The sequence below is a fragment of the Rhinolophus ferrumequinum genome, chromosome 15 (assembly GCF_004115265.2).
Source record: "Rhinolophus ferrumequinum isolate MPI-CBG mRhiFer1 chromosome 15, mRhiFer1_v1.p, whole genome shotgun sequence".
Classification (NCBI taxonomy): Eukaryota; Metazoa; Chordata; class Mammalia; order Chiroptera; family Rhinolophidae; genus Rhinolophus; species Rhinolophus ferrumequinum.
The window spans coordinates 21,712,307-21,729,473 of NC_046298.1; the positions used below are offsets into that span (position 1 = coordinate 21,712,307).

General features: G+C 53.5%; 1 protein-coding gene across 1 annotated transcript in view; it reads left to right on the plus strand.

Moving 5' to 3' along the window:
- Nucleotides 1-17,167, plus strand: part of VAC14 (VAC14 component of PIKFYVE complex) — a 93,907-nt gene that overhangs the window by 57,520 nt on the left and 19,220 nt on the right. The gene's annotated exons all lie outside the window — the stretch shown is intronic.

The following is a 17,167-nucleotide window of genomic DNA, read 5'->3' on the forward strand; positions in this document are numbered from 1 at the left end:
CTTGTAGGCCATACTAAGGATTGGGACCTTTACACAGAGGTCACGGGAAGCCACTGAAAGGGCTTGAGCAGAGGAATGGTATGACCAGATTTCTGTTGTTAAAGATTACTGTGCTGCTGGGGGAGAATGGGTGGAGGAGGGCAAGATGGACATGCGGGAGAGCAGTTAGGAGGCTGTTGTCCGAGTGAGAGATGGTGGCAGGTGGATAGAAAGAAGCAACAGGATTCAAGAATTAATTAGTAGGAGCCCTGTTAGTAGAATCAGTTGGTGATTGATTGCATGAGGGAATAAGAGGAGAGGGACTTGAAAGTGACACCCAGGACTCTGGTGTGACAGCGGAGTGGGGGGTGGTGGCAGTCCCTGGGAGGGGAGCCCTGGAGGACGAGCGGGGAGGGGGGAAAGGCCTATGTTTCCATTTAAATTGCTTTGGGAACCTCAAAGGAGAGATGCTGAAGAAGCAGTTTGCTATACCTGTCTCTCAAAAGAGGGACCTAGGCCTGAGACAAATCTGGAAACTGAAGGCATAGTTACTCACTTATTCAACAGATACCGACTGAATCCTGACCCTGTGCAGGCAACCGTTCCAGTGCTCTTGGGGAGTTTGCATTCATAGGGAGTAAGGACAGTCAGGGGTAAGAGGGCAGAGAGGGAAGGAAAGGGACCAGAGCTGAGCCCTTAGGAGCCCCAGTGTGTAACGGTCAGGGGAAAGAGAAGCCAAGAGAGGAGGCTGAGAAGAGCCCAGCAGGTAGGAAGAAGCAGAGGGAAGAGGGGAATGGCAGGAGGCAGTGATGGGAGATGGGGCCTAAAGAGTCTCCTGGGCTGCACGGGAGAGGGAACACCTGGGCCTTAGCTCGAGGGCTGAGGTAGAGTTGAGGGAACCTGGAGAATAAGCCAAAAAGTTGAGTCGAAGGGGGCAGGGCAAGCTAGCTTGACCAGGACAAATAGCAGGACCACAAAATCCCTGCTCATCGGGAGGAAGGGGCTTCTGACAGTAGACTACCAAAAGGTGTCCGGTGGTGGTGGGAAAGGATTGGCATTTGGGGCCGGAGAATTCTTTGTGGCGGGGACTGTCCCGTATACTGTAGGATATTGAATAGCATCCCTGGCTTCTACCCACTAGATGCCAGTAGCACCCACCCCCATCCAGTTGGAATAATCAAAAATGGCTCCAGACATTTCCAAATGTCCCCTGAAAGCAAAATCGCCCCGAATGAAAACCAGTTATGGAGGGACAGAAATGAATTATCTTCATTGGCCAAAAGTGGAAGATTTCCATGGTTTTTTGTCGCAGTCAGTTAAAGTAAAGGTTAGATGTGGTACAAGAGACCCCCCGCCAGGAAAATGACAGACTATCCCGACATGAGTGACAGTTAGCTTGATGTGATTTTCCAAATTGCAGAAGTGTTCGCCCTCTGAGGAGAGCCTGCCTTGCCTGGAAGAGTTTCAGGGAACCAGTGGAAAAAGGCCTTTGAAAAAGGCATTCATGGCTAGTTTCCTCTTTGGAGAACGGGCTGTAATGGGTTCTTCCATCCTCTCTCAGCCTCGCATGCCCCATCAGGGCCTTGGAGAGAGGGAGCTCAGGGGAGTAAGCAACACCCCCAGACAGCACCAAGCGGAAGTTCGGCAACGTGGGCTCCATGCACCTGGTGGCCCTGCGCACCCTGTTCCCATTTACAGCCTCTGGCAGGGAGGCTTCACTTGCTTTGCAGTGTCTCCCTCCTGGGTGTGCATCCAGGGCTGATGGGAGTCCTGGGAAATGAGAGGAAGCCATGTACCCGCCCGGCTTAGTCGCAGCTGGGCTGCAGACCCCTGTACTCTGCTAATTCCGACGTAGCTGCCACTTTGTCCCTTCTGTGAGAGTGCCAAGCCAGATGCCTTGAGGGGCACTGCACAACCTGCGAGCCAAGGCCACCTGGGGCCCCGCTTCTCACAGGAGTTCCTCCCTCCTCGTCCACTGGGGGCTCAGTATACCAGCATACCGATGGCTCACAGCCCTCGTGGACCACACTGGGGCCTCCTGGCCGTGGAGCCTGGCCTCACGCCCACCCCGCGTAGCCATGGAGGTCTCCTAGCCTTTGGTACTTGCACAAAGAACCAGGGCTGGGACAGAAGGAACCTTGTGGGGGCCCCTCACACGTGTTGTTCCTCTTAGTCCTTTGCTTCTTTTGTGCAGCTGGCCATTTCCCTAAGGCAGTACCAGCACCTGTCAGTACGTGGTACAGCCTCCTCTGGGCCATGCTGGTTCTGTGGACCTACTGCCTGTTAAGCCAGCATGCCGGGCCTCTGCCCAGGGCACAGTCCAGAACCCCCAGTCTGGGCTGTCAGACACTGAGGAGAGGTGTTTCCCCCTCCTTCCCTTCAGCAGAGGTTTGCCGGGGACGAGCCCTCGGGAGCAGCAGCCTGCCTGCCTGATTCTCGTTTCATTTCCTTATTTTCTGCTGAGGGCTATAAAGAGGAGCATAATAATGGTACATGCAGCCTGCTGAGATGAAGCTGCAGGCCTGATAAGAACCACAACAAACGATTTAACCCTGTCCTTCAGGTGTTACACAAACTATAAGTTGCTCCTATCCACCTCCAAGATCAAGCATTGGGAGGAAAGAGTCTTCTGGCAAGCAAGTCAAAAGCCATTATTTCTGCCGAGTGTGTTTAGCTCAGGATCCAGGGGCGGCTGCCGTCTCCGGGACAAAGGCATCTGGAGCTCCTGAAGACAAACATGGTGGGGGGTCTTGGCAGTGCAGTGAGGAAGAGGCATGGTTTCCTTCAGGACCCGGAGCATTTCCTCTCACCCAGGCAGCTTTCCCAGGCTGCACCTCGGGGGGTGGGGGGGTACCCCGGGAGTGGGCCCCCAACCCCACCCCCCAAACTCCAACAAGGCCCTGGGCGGGTTGGACATCCTCTCTGGGTCCAAATAGCCTTGTTTTCTACTGAGCAGAAGAGTGTAGATGCGTGTTGAGTTTGGGGAATCCAGTGGCTCCAAAACCTCATCTCAGCCAGACTTGTTTTGACCTGCTCCCAAGCTCACATCTGGAGGGAAGATGAGGACAGGGGTAGGGTTGCTGAGAGGGGCTGGTGCTGGGTACCCTCAGCCCCTGCCCGCACCCACACCCTCTCCCCAGGACGCCACCGGCGTAGGGCAGGTGGGCCTCCCATTGGCACTCAGGGCAGGATTAAGAGAGCTTCTGGAGTCAAACAGACTTGCGTTCGAATCCCAGGTCCTCTAGTTTTTAATTGCATTACCTGTTTCCAAGCCTGTTTTGCTATGACTACAACAAAAATGATAGTGCCTGCCTGCCATTTGCAGAAAGAGTTACATAAGACCACGCATGTTATGGCACTTAGCACAGCTTGATAAAGGGGAGCTGTTGTTCCGCCTCATAATTACGGCCCCAGCCTCCCACTGCGGTCTGTGGGGAAGGGAACCGGACTTGAGAGAGGGTGAAATAATTGATTGAAACTTCTGTGCAGACAGCTGGCTCTGGTGTGCCAGGCCTGCTGCCCCAGCACCCAGGGCACCCACCAGCAGCCCAGCCCAGCCCCTTTAAAACAACTCTGCCCAGGGTGGGTGTTCGTGTACATTTCCCTCTTCCAGCCTCTTCCCACCCTTCATGCCAGTGCAGGCAGGACAAGTGCAGGCCTTGTTTTCCCATGAACCGTCCACTTCTACTCAGCAGAAAAGGCAAGGAGGGAGAAAATGCAGCCTCTGTGATAAACTGTGATATGAACTCCAGCGTAATCCAACAGCTGGGATCTTTACAAGGCCTGCTTCTGTGCTGGGAAGGGAGCAGGAGTGAGGACGCCCCACTCTGCCAGCCAAGACTGCCCTCTGGCCAGCCGTCCTTTGCCTGAATCAGCTGAGCCTTTCCCTTCCTCTTCCTCCCTGCCACTTTGCAGAGAGGACTGGCCAGAGGACACATTCTTTTCAGCCAGTGGCTACTGGGAACGCAAGGTCTCCAACCCCAGCCATCCCAGTCGATGGTGGGTGAGGTCCTGAGCACCCCTAAAGGGAAAGGGCTGCCCCTAAGATGAAGTGGGTGTTTGAAGAGCATGGCTGGGGGCCCAAGCAGGAAAGGGGGAAGCAGTCATGAGACCCCACCCCCCGACCCCTCTTGCATAAGAGCCCTGTGTTGGGGGCCCGTGGAGTAGGGAATTGATTGGCTGCTGAGGTGGGTGGTGGGGCAGGGGAGCCAAGGCCTAGGAAACCACTGGAAACTGGACTTGTTCTTAATTGCAGGGGCTGGGGGGAGGGCCTCAAGAGAAGAAGCTCTTTCATCTGGTAATTGGGAAATTCCACTTTGCTATCCTTGTGCATTCTGCCTGTGAGAAAAGCCCTCGGCTGGGGCCAAGTGGCCACTGTAGCTGGGGCAGCCCACACCAGCTGGGCTCACCCTCCTCACTCTTTCCATAGCCTCCCAGCCTCTGGATTGAGCGTCGCATACACCCCCTATACCCTGTCTGTCTTTATATGTGTCACCTTACCTGCCCCAGGGGCATTGGCCAGTCCCCCAAAAACCCATCGTGCTGATGTTTATAGAAGATGAATCAGAGTAAAGTGGCAAGACCCAAATCTCTGGTTCAGTGGCATTTCAGAAAAGCATGCTTTGCCTCCGGCCCCCAGCATGCAGAGAAGGCTTCTAAGAGGTCCCACTCTGATCTCTTCCTCTCACCCGTCTAATGGATTGCATTCATTTGCTCAGATTAAAAATACATTGCTGTGACAGACATGCACCAGCCCAACTAAGTGTTTCTGCTATAAGAGGCCATGATCCACTACCCAAATGCAGACGGGTTTTGATCTTATGTTAGTTTGTAGCCATAGTATTGGGTCCCCAGTTGAGGGGAAGGAGACAGGACATTGAACAGGGCTAGAAGAATTCTTCCGGAAAATTTCTTACATCCCTCTCAGAAGAAACTTATCTTCTTGCCAGCTTTAAGTTTGCCCAGCTCCTTTTGTGAATCTTCTGGAGCTTTCCACCATCATTCTCCCCGCTGGGGCCAGGGCTGGGGTGCTTTGTTGAGATGCAGGACAGCAAAGGAAGCGTGTGGCAGAAGCTCCTTTACACAGTCAGCTCTTGGCTCTCATCTCCTAATTGGGGACAGTGCTGAAGGAATGTGAATGGCAGGCACGATCTGACACACCAGACAAAGAGTCCTGCTCTCGAAGAAAGGAAGATGTCCTGGTGAAGGGCAAACTTCAGAGCCCCGCCCACTATATTTCTGTTGTCCCCTAATACCTGGCAAAGTGCCAGCATGCCAGCATCTCACAGAGCCAGCCGTGACCTAGGGGTGGCAGGAAGGGCTCGGGGCCAGGGGACAGGCCAGTGGCTCTGCTCTGCCTCCTCCAAGCAGTCCCCACACTGGCCGTAGAGCCCGCTGAGCACTTATAGAAGCAACGTGTTTTCTTCTGGAAAATGGAAACATGTGTTGGTCCTTGCTGGGCCAGGCTGGGATTAATTAGGTTTAACCAGGGGGTGTGGGGGAAGGAGAGGAAATGCTAGCCAGAGGGAGCCCTGCGCAGTGTGTTCTGAAAGTCTGCGGAGCTTTAGAGGGAAGTGTTCCCTTGTTTCAAGGGTCCTCCTGGATCCCTGTGATGGGGCTGGAAAGGGCCATGGGTCCACTCACTCTGAGCTGGGCTTGTGAGAGGTTAGAAGTCACCAATGAACTTGGCAGGGGGAGGCCATACGACCAAAGCAGCCCTCCTTCCACAGAGCACGGAGCCAGCCGTTCACCCCGGCATCCTGAAGCTCCTGTGGTGGGGGTAAGGACTCAGGAACCATTCCGTGCCCACCTCACGGGCATGGGTGCTGGCTCCTGCTGGGCCCTCTCCCGCCTCTGATTAAAATGTGTAGTCTCCACACCTAAGAAACATCAGCTCCCAGCCCATGGCTTAGGCAGGTGGTGATTGTCAGGAACTGCTGCCAAGGGCTGAGAATTTGATAATGAATTTCTTTCTGAAGTTTGAGAGGTTGTTTCTGGATGGAATTTGCAGTACTCTGAATCTGTTTATACTTTACCTGAGCATGCCAGGAAAATAACAAAGTTTTGACCTTGGTAAGTCAAACAGCTTCGTCATTTAGCAGCAGGTAGCTGATGGTATCATTATGGTGCATCTTAACCAAATCGTGGCAGGTTTGGAATTGGCCCCTGAAAGTCATTTCCTCTTGCCTCCTTGGGGTAGAGCTGCATCTGAGAAAGTACAGACAAAGGGGCGTCCTTAGTTTTAAAAATGCTTTTAAACTCCTTCAAGAGCAGCAGTTACAGAGTATATCCTGTTCGTTCGTCCATTGTAGGATGCATTTCTCAGGAAACTTTCTTTCCTCCTCTGTCACTTCAGCTTAGGTATCTTCAGCCCCTTGGGGGCCCCTGTGTTCTCCCCGTTCTCCCCACAGGTGGTTTCTTTTAGCAGGTAGCCACAAAGATCACACACACACCCGCCTTTGGAAAAATACACAGCAGGGTTTCTGTCACGTGAAGTTTGTGAAAGGCCATCCAGCCCAGCTGCCCCTTCCACGCAGGTAGGAGGAGAATTCCCATCTCCGTGCACGGACCATGGTTGCAGCTTGGAGGAGCCTGGCCTGGGGCATCCTTGGCACCACCGAAAGTCTCTTGGGATCGGAGCGCATAATGGAACTTCCTTTAAAAGTTTGCAGCTTTAGCTCCCAGGAGAGAGTGGTCTTTCGGTCTATGGCTGCCATCGTCATGTGTTTTAATGCCCCTGTACCACCAGAGCAGCTGCCCCCGACTCCCTCACCCCAGCTCTTGAGATATGATCCCCCTATGGCATTGGGACGCACTCCATGGGGGAGCTACGTAGCCATCCAGAGACCCAGAGCTGACGTTCTTGGTTGCCTTCCAGACTGGGTGGTGGAGGCCGTGGGGGAAAACTGCCTGATTTCCAGTCTGGACTTGCTTTTCCTCAGCCCTCACTGGAAAAAAGTAGTGCTCTCTTGTGGCGTCTCCCTTTCACCCAGGGTGGTTCACCCACAGAAAATCCTCACCAGGACCCATCCTGGTGTGACCTCCTCCGCCTCCTCCTCTGCCAGGGATCTCCTCCTGCTGGCTGCCACCTCTCAGGCAGAAGTGAAACTGTAAATCTGCGTGCCCTTCCCTCTAGGCCCCGGCCCTCCAGACTCCTGGCTGTCCATTAGCCTAGCCCACTTCCGGTCTGTATTTAGATGACATCATCTCATTGGAACTGCCTGGCATTTGCACAGAGAACGTCTTTCTTGGTCTAAATCTCCATTTCAAGTCTTGCTCAAGAGGACGTGTCTTACCCACTCCTTCCTCCCAGATTATTTGTTTTTCCTTCTGGTTTATCACAGTCGCTCACATCATCCACGATGGCCTCTCTGTGAAGCTGAGTTGAGATGGATTTCAAGTGCACTCCAGAGTCATCACTCCTTGTTCCCAGTCCTCTGTCCAGCGTCCTGTGCTGTCTGTTTTGAGCCTCACCTCTCACTCTTTCCTTTCAGAGGCTGCTTTTCTAAGCACTAAGTTTTGCGTCTCTCCATTTCTTCTGCACGTGCCGAGTCACATGCCCCAGCTCCAGCTCTCACACGTGATGGGTTTCCCAAACGTGGGGCCCTCTGAACCTCCTTGTTGCTCCCCCACAGAGCTGCTGCTTTAGCCCAATAATAGCGCTCGTGTCTCCATTTCCCCCTCAGCCTGTCATCAGTAAACTCATGGCCATGATGGGCCCTTCTGTGTGTCCATTCCCTTCCCTGTGAAGGAAGGACCGTTGTACAGACTTGAAGACTCCCAGCCCTCCGCATGGCTTCAGAAAAGAATGCGTCTCAGAAACTCTGCTGTGTCCCCAGAAGTCCCTACTTGTTTTCTGCTTGTGTTTGCCATCTCCACGTAACACTTTTGGCATCAGTGCCCCAGATCTGTCTTCTTTCCTCTTCCTGATCAGGGCAAGGTGGCAGCCTTGCCTCCCTCCATGCCTCGATGCCTTTTTTAATATAAATTTTTCACTGAAGAACAACTTACGTACTATTTAAAATTATACAAATCATAAGTGTGCTACAGCTCAACCATTTAGTGGCTACCTAGCTTTTGCTAATTGTCTACACCCACATAACGAGCACTCAGACCCAGAAGTAGGGTACCCAGAGGTCCCTTCCACGTTGCTGCCCTCCTCCCCAAAGTAGCCACAGTCCCGCCTTCTGAGTTCATTTCACCTGCTTTTCAACTTTGTACATAAATGGAATCATACTGTTGGTGCCCTTTTACAAAGTCGGCTTCTTTTGACTCACCTTATGTTTGTGAGATTCATCTGTGTTAGATGTAGTTCACATTTCTGTAGAGTATTCCACTGTGTGAAGATACCACGATTCGTTTACCCATTCTGCTGTTGATGGCACTTGGCTTATTTTTAGTTCGGCACTGTCATGAATAATGCGGCTATGAACATCCTTTCACATATACATGCATTTATATATACAAACATTTCTCTTAGGTACAGACCGAGGAATTGCTGGATCGGAGCCCATACATATATTTAGCTTTAGTAGATGTCATCCGAAGTGGTCGTACCGACTTCCATTTCGTCATGGTGTCTGAGTCCAGTTGCTCACCTCCTCACCAACCCTTGCCAGCGTCAGTCTTAGATTGTAGCCATTCTGGTAGGTGTGGTGGTATCACATTATGGTTTTAATTTGCATTTCCCCAGAGACTAATGAAGTTAAAGAACCTCTCATCACTGATTGGCCTTTTGGATCTCCTCTTTTGTGATGAGCCTGCCTATTCGAGTCATTTTCCATTGGGTTTTCAGTGTTTTTCTTATTGATTTGTGGGAGTTCTTTCTCTTTCTGGATTCGAGTCTTTCTCAGATATTTATACTGTAATTATCTTGTTTTGCTTTGAATTGCTGTTCTTGGTGAGAACCAAAAGTTCTTTATTTTTCATGTAGCCCAGGTGATCAGTTTTTCTTTACAGTTAACATTTTTTATGTTTTGTGGGGCTTTTTCAGGGGATTCGGAGCTCCTGAGAACTAACCATAAAGCTTCCTGATTCTGTGGGTATTTGTTAAGCATTTCCAGTGAGCTGGACACTGAGTACAATCCACCTGAAACCCAGAGTCATTATATCTTAGCTCCAGACAGTGTCTTGGAGGTCACCTAGGCCAGACGGAGTATGCTTTGGAACAACAAAGATGCCTAGCCACCCTCCACCCCGACTGAATTCCAGCGGCGCTGGTGCAGCCAGGCCAGCAGTGGTCTGTGACCTGGAGCCTGGAACCACTAATCTGTGTTGGTCAGCACTCTGGGTGACACGAGGCAGGAGCCCAAATGAACAAGGGGGCTTGACTAGCCTTTGTAGCCAGACCAAGGCCAAGGATAGCAAGATCCAGAAACTCAGCATATCTCTGTGGCGCCGTCTCTCTTCTTGGCCCTTGTTTGAGGTCAGCCTTGTTTTGGTTTCTTCAAGTGGCAGAGACATGGCCACCATATCACACGGCCATCACGTCCCTGCAGGTTATGCTTTGAGGGGAAGCTCTGATTGGGTTCACACAGGGTAATGTGCCCACTGTGGTGTGGTGACAGTGGCAGGGTGCTGTGAGTGCCAGCCCTAAGAGAATCCCGCATGGAGTGGGGAGCAGCAGCTTTCCAGAGCAAAGGAGCTGCTGTCTCACAAGAAAGGGAAAGATGCTGAGCAGTGAAAACCACGGGGCCTGTCACGTGGCTGCTTTCCTGAGCAGTTTTCTTACATGAAAAATGAAAACAGTGATCATCACGACCTCCTGCCAATCCTTGGGAGGACTAAATGACTTAACAAAAAAGTGCTTAGAGGGCTCTGGCCCTTGATAACTGTGCAGTAAGTACCAGTAGTGACCGTGATGGTCATTAGAGGTAGCAGCCATCCTCTCTGTAAGCGTCAAGAGAAGGGAGGCCGGGGAGGTGGGCGGGTCAGTGGTCGCAGAGGTGGGCCTGGCGCCTGGTCCCCCCCTCCCCACCCCCTCGCCCCCTCTGAGGCAGCACACTGCCTCAGGTGTCCTGGGGTTGACTGTCGCTTTCTCTTGTTTTCTAGAGAATGGTAAGAAAGAAAGCCACTGAGCAAACAGACTGGACCCCAGACCCCCTCCCGTCCTCTGTCCCCCACCTGGACCCAGACCTATTCAGAGCTGCCCAGTCAGGACTCTTGATCACGTGTGAAAACCAGTGCTCTCCCTTTCGTTGTGTTCAGTCAGGAACAAAGATTGGCTTGTTCCCTATGAGAGCCCTCCTTCCCAGAGCCTACCATGGGGGGGAGCGGGGTGGGGGAATGGGGCAGCATCCCAGGAGTTAGGCCTCTAGCGGGTCCCTTCCCTGTGGCTCCCTCTGTTTGCAGCATTGCACCTTGCCAGAGACCGGAAGTTGTCTGCTGTGTTGTTGGGTGTGGAGTAGGGGGTTAGACACTGGGCCACTGGGAGCCCTCCCCTCACGCGAGTGCTCCCAGGATGATAGTCCTGGGCCGTGACTAAAGAGAGACCAGAGGAGTCTCAGCTCACAGTGGCCAGAAGAGACTGAAGGGGCAGCTGAGTTCTTTCACACAAGAAGGAAACTGAGGTTCTGATTTTTCCAGTAAATGTTTACGACGTGCAGAGCAACCTGGGCTAGACAGACCCTGGCCCAGCCACCAGTCCTCAAAAAGGACAGTCAGGTGTGACAGGAGCATTGCGGAAGAGAGATTCGCTCCCCACAGGATCCATTCTGTGACTTCCTGGAGCCCTGTGATGTGCCAAGCCTCATGCCAGCCCTGGGCGCACAGGGGACTGAGCGCCGGCTCTTGCATTCAGCAAGGCGGCAGTCGAGTGGCATAGGCAGACAGATGACAAGGTACTCAGAAATGTGTGTCCCAGTGTTGTGATTTGTTCTCTGGAGGAAATGGGGTGAGGGGGGCGGTCCTCAGGTTCCGGCCTCTGGGAAGGCGGGGTGCCCCACAGCTTCAGTGGAGCCAGTGACCTGGATCCCATGTTTCTCAGAGCATAGAAGTGCCCTAGTTTTCCCTCTCCTCAGGCTCAGCTGAAGCTACGCCAAGAACTAGCTTTTAAAGGCTGCCTGAAATGTGGTTGGGAGCCAAAAAAATCTATAGAGCTAGTACATTTGTGACCTTGGTGAAAATGCTTACTGAGGAAAATTAAGGGGGTGGGATGTGGGATTGTTTTTTCCTTTTTAAATTTTTTAATTTTTTAAATCCGTTTGGCTCTCCTCAGCCTCATTCTTTTCCCTCTTGGCACATCCCCTCCCGGGCTGCCTGAGTCCTCCAGCCCCACGATTCTTGTCACTTCCACTTGTTCCCCCCACCCCACCCCCAATCCCTCTCCATCCCCCATGCATCAGGAATGAAAAATACCGGCGGGTAAAACTAAGTAAGGAGCCTAGGTACAGCCCTAGAAATTAGGCGCCAGCTGTCAGGCCAGGCAAGAGTCGTCTCTGAGAATGGTACTGCTTGACCCTTCCCCCGTGAGGATAAATAAGAGTCTCCCCAGTCCTCTGGGAAGGGGCTGCTGCTGTGCCGGCCTCGGGAAGGCTGGGAAATGCCATTTGTCATTGAACATACCTGTCCCGCTGCCCACCAGTGGAGACACCACAGTGGGCAGAGCCAGTCCCTGCCCTTCTGGGGATAATCACAAAGGCAGCAATGCCGGCAGGTGATGATGCCCCGGGGAGCAGATGGGATGGGGGAGTGCCAGCCTCCTCGAAGGGGTCCGGGAAAGCTTCTGGGAAGAGGCGCGGTCTGAGAAGAGCCATGAAAGGAACATAAGGAGGAGCTAGCTGGGGGTGCGGGTGGGGAGGACAAGGTGTTTGTGACTAGTGTGCAGTCTGCTCAGACGCCCAGAGACCAGGGTCCAGCTCCCCAGGGAACTGGGAGTGTGGCTGGAACCACGTCGCTGGCTGCCTCCCCAGCAGCCCTGAGGAACCCAGTGAGCCACTGAAGGGCCTGAGCAGGTTCAAAACCTTTGTCTGCCTGCTGTGGGCGTGCGCCAGTTCCCAGGAGGAGAAACTGCTGAGCTCCTCAGCACCTTCGGGATGGCAGAGCCCCGACCTCCCCCAGCCAAGGGAGACTGTGGGTCTGTGCGAGGCCACTCCTGAGGTGGTGGGCCTCAGAACTTACAGTGGACAGAAGGGAAGTGGGGCCCACAGCTCACAGGGTCAGGTGTGGGGGTCTCACTCATTTGCTGTGACAGCTGTGTGCTTCTGCTCCCTCCCCCACCATTAGCCTAATAAAACACCAAAGGTTAGTTAAAAAGCAGCTTAGGAAGCCTGCTGGACAAGAGGTCTGGCTGCTCCCTCATTCTAGAAGGTTCAGTGCTGCGGGGACCGGCAGCTTGAGCAGATAATCTGGATGGAGTTTAAAACCTCGACACTCAGACATCCCTGTCCTGACTTGTTTGGCTCTTCAGGGGACATTGCCTTCAGTCAGTTCATTGCAGGTGTCTGTAAAGTCAGCCTTAATCTGTTCATTTCATTTCTGCAGAGAAGTCAGCTTTTTCCTTCCTCCCGAGCTGAGCCCTCCCTCCTGACGTACCTGAGCCCCTTTCCTGAAGGAGAGCCGCCCCCACCACCACCTCCCACCCCTGTTAATAGCCCCTGGCCCTGACAGTTGGCCGGTCCTGGAGTTACCTCACTTCCTTCCTGTACTTGAAGCCTGAGTGGCCGCCCCAGCCCAATTCCTCCTGCTTCTTCTGGTCCCCCAGTAGCACAGTAATTGGTTTCTCAGATCTTCAGCTGTGCACCCTATGTGTGAGGCTTTCCCGGTCCCCTGACCCTCCACAGGAAGACTTGTGATCTTAGTGCCGTAGGGATCCCGACGGAAGGGGCTGCTGCTTCACTTGTTCACCCCCTCCAGTCCCTCTGCTGCAGCTCCTGCCAGTGACGCCTGAAATAGCAACCGCACCACCACTTTCTGCCCCAGCCCCATCCCTACAGCCCAAGGTCACACTTCCCCCAGGATGGAGCTCAGGGCCTGGTGTGACAAAGCAGCTGCCCAGTGAGATCAGTCTCCAGCTCAGCTCCCAAGATGAGTATCTGTAATTATAGCTCTTGGAAGGTCGCAGCTTTCATTTCATTTTTGTGGTGTTTGGAAAAAAGTTCAACTTCTCTTCACATGTTCAGTCTTCCCGAGCCAGCTAAGGGGTTTCTAGGAGAGAAAACACAGCGATCAAAGATACACCCACAGGCCAAGGACAGTGGCACGGGAGAGTGGGGGTGCTGGGCCTGGAGAGGAGAGGCCAGAAAGGAAGGCAGGATGGATAGACCCACACAGGCGTGAGTGCCCAAGGGGGATGGGGAGGACGGAGGGTGGCACCGAGCCTCAGTGCCCTCTCACCCACAGCTGTGCCGCCTCTCAAGGGCCTGGAGCCCTGACTCAGCCTCTGAGGAGGACACCTCCGTGAGATTTCATCATCCTGAGTCCTCCTGCTGCGGTTGTCCCCACCTGCTGTCTCCTGAGCTCATCTTCTTCCTCAGCCTTGACTTGGCTCTGTCCTTCCCCTCAGAAGGGGCGTCTGAAAAGGCAGACCCAAGACCTTCTGTACTGAACGTTGGAAGAAAGTGGTTGCAGGAGGCAAAGTGATGTAAATAGCAGCCGGGAAAGGCGGCCTGCCCATACATAGCAGTGGTTGTTCGCAGACTCAGACCCCACCCTGTGTGACCCCAGCGCACCCATAATACCCAGGCTGTTGGTGTGAGGCAGCTTTCCGGCTCTGATTGAAGGCAGGGACTTCTCTCCATTGATAAGACTTTCTTCTTCTCGGTGCTATTCCAGGAGAAAGCGTCCTCTAGAGTAGGCACTCCTGCCTCAGAGTGGAGCCAGGCCTCTCCTCTTGCTCGTATTATGCTAATCACTCCTTGCAAACAGGCAGACTTTGTAGGAGGTTTGCCGGGTTTTAGATGAAACCTACGCCTTTGAAGCAAAGAGCCACAGTAGCTAAAAATACCATTTCCCGGCTGTTGATCCTCTCATTTGTAAAATGCAAGTTTCCATTGTTAAACTGCAGATCTGCAGCAGCCCCCACTCGAGAGGGAAGGGCTGCCATCCTCTGGGGAGGTGCCACCTTCCCCCAGCCCTGCTCCCCTGCTCTGCTCTGGGATCTCCATGAGTCCAAGACCATCACGAAATGTAGAGGACTCTAAATTTTAAAAAAATAGTAGAAAATACCCTACTTATTGTTTTGAGAAAACTTAAACCATATAAGATAAAAACTGAAATGGTGCAGAAGAATCAAGCATAAAATGTAAAAGACCCTGAACCACTCCTTCCTCCCCCAGAAATAACCTCTGTTTTCAGTTTCATGTATTTCCTTCCAAAAGTTTGTCTTTGCATTTATAAATACACAGCTCCGTTTGGTTTGGGTTGTGATTGTGGTTTTCTAGCAGAGGATTCTAGACTCAGACTTGTTCTTGCCTTGTTTTCACTGCCTCACGCGTCATTCGGCAGGACACACCTCCTTCGGGATCCTGAACACATTTGGGCACTGCTGTCTAATCTCCAGGCCAACGCAGGGTGGCTCAGGGTCGCTGTCCCTTATCAAGGCCGCACATCCATCAGTTTCTCTGAGTGGAGGGCAGTGGCCATGTGATGCTGGGAGGAGGGCAGGATGGCTGTCCTCCAGCAGGTCCCTGTCCTGGCACAGCTCTGCTGGTCTGTACAGGGGCCCGGGGACTCCTCGGGTACCTGCAGGGCACTTTTACCAGAGGGCTGGACTCCCACGGTTGCCTCTCTTCTGGGGCCCTTTCCCATTCCTGTGCAGTGAATCCGGTGAGGAGTTCCTGGGCCGGAAAGGAACATTTGGGTGAAAAACCCATTTCATGCATCTTTAAGTTCCCTGAAAATGATCACAAGACTAATTTTCCAGCTTCCTGGCAAGGGGTAGAGAAGGGTACGAATAAGAGAAAGCCCCTTCCATTTGGCTGTGAAGAACTGAAGGAGTCCCCTCCAGGCTGTCTCTGTCCTGTCACTTCTGCTGCTGCCCCTCCACCCTCCCCGCCCTTTCACTCTGCTCTTCCTACCATTTTCTAAGAGACTCAGCAGTGAGGCTTCTCTGATATCTGTCCTTTGTTACCAGCAGTGGGTATTAGTGTTCCACTTCCCATTCAGTTTTCTAGCGTTTCTTTCAGTGCCCTTTAAGTGGGCACTTGTAAAGAGCTACAAAAAACAATCTCAGTTCACAAGATTTCATAAAACCCTCAGACTAAAGATTTGAAGGCCAGAAAAGCACCGATGTTCTAGCTCCCTAATCAAAGATGATTCTCTTTCTGTGGAAGCCAAAACTCTAGCCAGAACTGCAGGAGTGGCATAAGCCCAAAGCAGCAGCTAGCAGCCGGGACTTCCTCCCCAGGGCGTACGAGACAAGCCCGGGTACGTGGCAGTAAGGAGTCCTGGGCAGGCACAGGTCTGGCCCGAGAATCGATCTCCTGTTCCCTCTGCTGAACAGAGCAAGTCAGGGCTGTGCACAGCAGGCTTGGCTCCCCTAAGGAGGAGGCCAGCAGAGAAATGGTGAAAAGGCAGGCAGAAACTTGGGGAAAACTAGAACCCAGGCTCTGGGGAAGTGAGTGTACGTATGGTCTGGGGTCGTGAGAGGGAAGCAGCTAGGGCCTTCATGCCCAGAGCTCCGAGGCCACGCCCCGGCTCTGGCTGTGCAGCTTTGGGGATAGCTGGTAAAATCTCCCCATTTCCTCATGGAGAGTGGCCTGGACAGGCTGGTAGCGGTAGCAGCTGGGGGCAGCGGTTCTCACTCCTGACTGTGGAGCCTGTTTAAAATATAAATCGCCAACTTCCCGGCGTGGGCCTGAGATTGGTCCTAGTGTCCCAAACGGTCTGCAAGTGACTCCAACGTACAGCCAGGTTCAGGGGCCTCTTGGGGAGGGGTTGTTCCTGGCTTGGACGGCTCTCCTGGTTCTGGAGGGTAGTTGTGTGACCTTTGGGTGGGCGAGAACACTGTTGGGACAAGGAGATGGAGCGTATAGAGCCCAAGGGCAGAGCGCTGAGACTGCCACCAGAAAGCAACATGACAGCCCCTGGTGGGAACCCTTCGAAGCCCGAGAGGGAGGTCACCACGGTAATGTAATACAGCAGTGGCTCACTTTGATCTCCCAGGACCGCAATCACAAGGACAGCCCCTTTGGGGGAGCGACTTGGCGAGGGAGGCTTTCGGGCCTCAGTGCAGTGACCATGTGAGCACGGGCTGCTGTGCCCAAGTCGCGTGTGGCTTTAAGGTTGTGGGGCAGAGGTGAGGGAGAGACCTGTGAGGCTCGGCATCTGGGTCAGCACTGACAGGTGGGAGGATGTGCTCACCATCTGTGAGTGTTTGTGGTCGTTCAAGCAGCCATGGGCAGTGATCTCTTGGCCTGGAACAAGGGACGAGTTGGGAATCATGGGATGAAGCAAAGGGAAATGTGAACAGAGCAGCTCAGTAACAGGAAGACTGTTGGGAAAGTGCCGTCCCCAAGGCGTTCCCGGGTACAATGCATCATCCTGGGCCGTGCTCCCCTGGCTTCTGGCACTGCTGTTACTTGCCTGCCTTATTTCTTAGGTCACCTAAGCAGTTGGAAGGAGGAGGTGGCAGAGATGCAGGGGTGCCTTTCCCTTACCTGTCCCAGGACAGAAGGACCCTGCCTGAGGTCACAGGCCATGGTGGGAAGAGGCGTTTGAGTTGCAGGGAATTGGAGCTCTCAGGTGGAAAGGGGGCTGGGCCAGGGAGGAGAGGTGTGTGTCCTGCAGGTGACGCCCAGTGAGGGACTGTCTGGCTGATGGAACATGAAGTCTGGGTCAGGGACTCCACTCCAGTATGGCCCTGCCATGTGGCCTTGGACCTGTCTTTGGCTTGTTTCTGCTTCTGTCCCACGAGCACATGATCTCCGGGGACCTCCATGAGCCTGGCTGGAAGTTGGCAGGGGTGTGGCTGGGCCAGGTGCATCTGGGGCCAGAAAAGAGTTTGCCATGCTGTTTGCATGTCAGCATTAGGGCATGTGCGGCCTCTTCACAGGCAGTGCCACCACAGCAGGGAGACTGAGGACATCCTTGGGAGGAAATCCCACTTGGAAGGGCGGGAGCACAGAGGGCTTCAAAAGGGAGGAGAAAGGTTCCATCCGTGGTTATCTCTAACAGTCAACCCAGGGGACACCCAGGAATGCAGGCGCAGGGATGCTGTGACCCTGGCATGTCGACCTGGATTCACGCTACC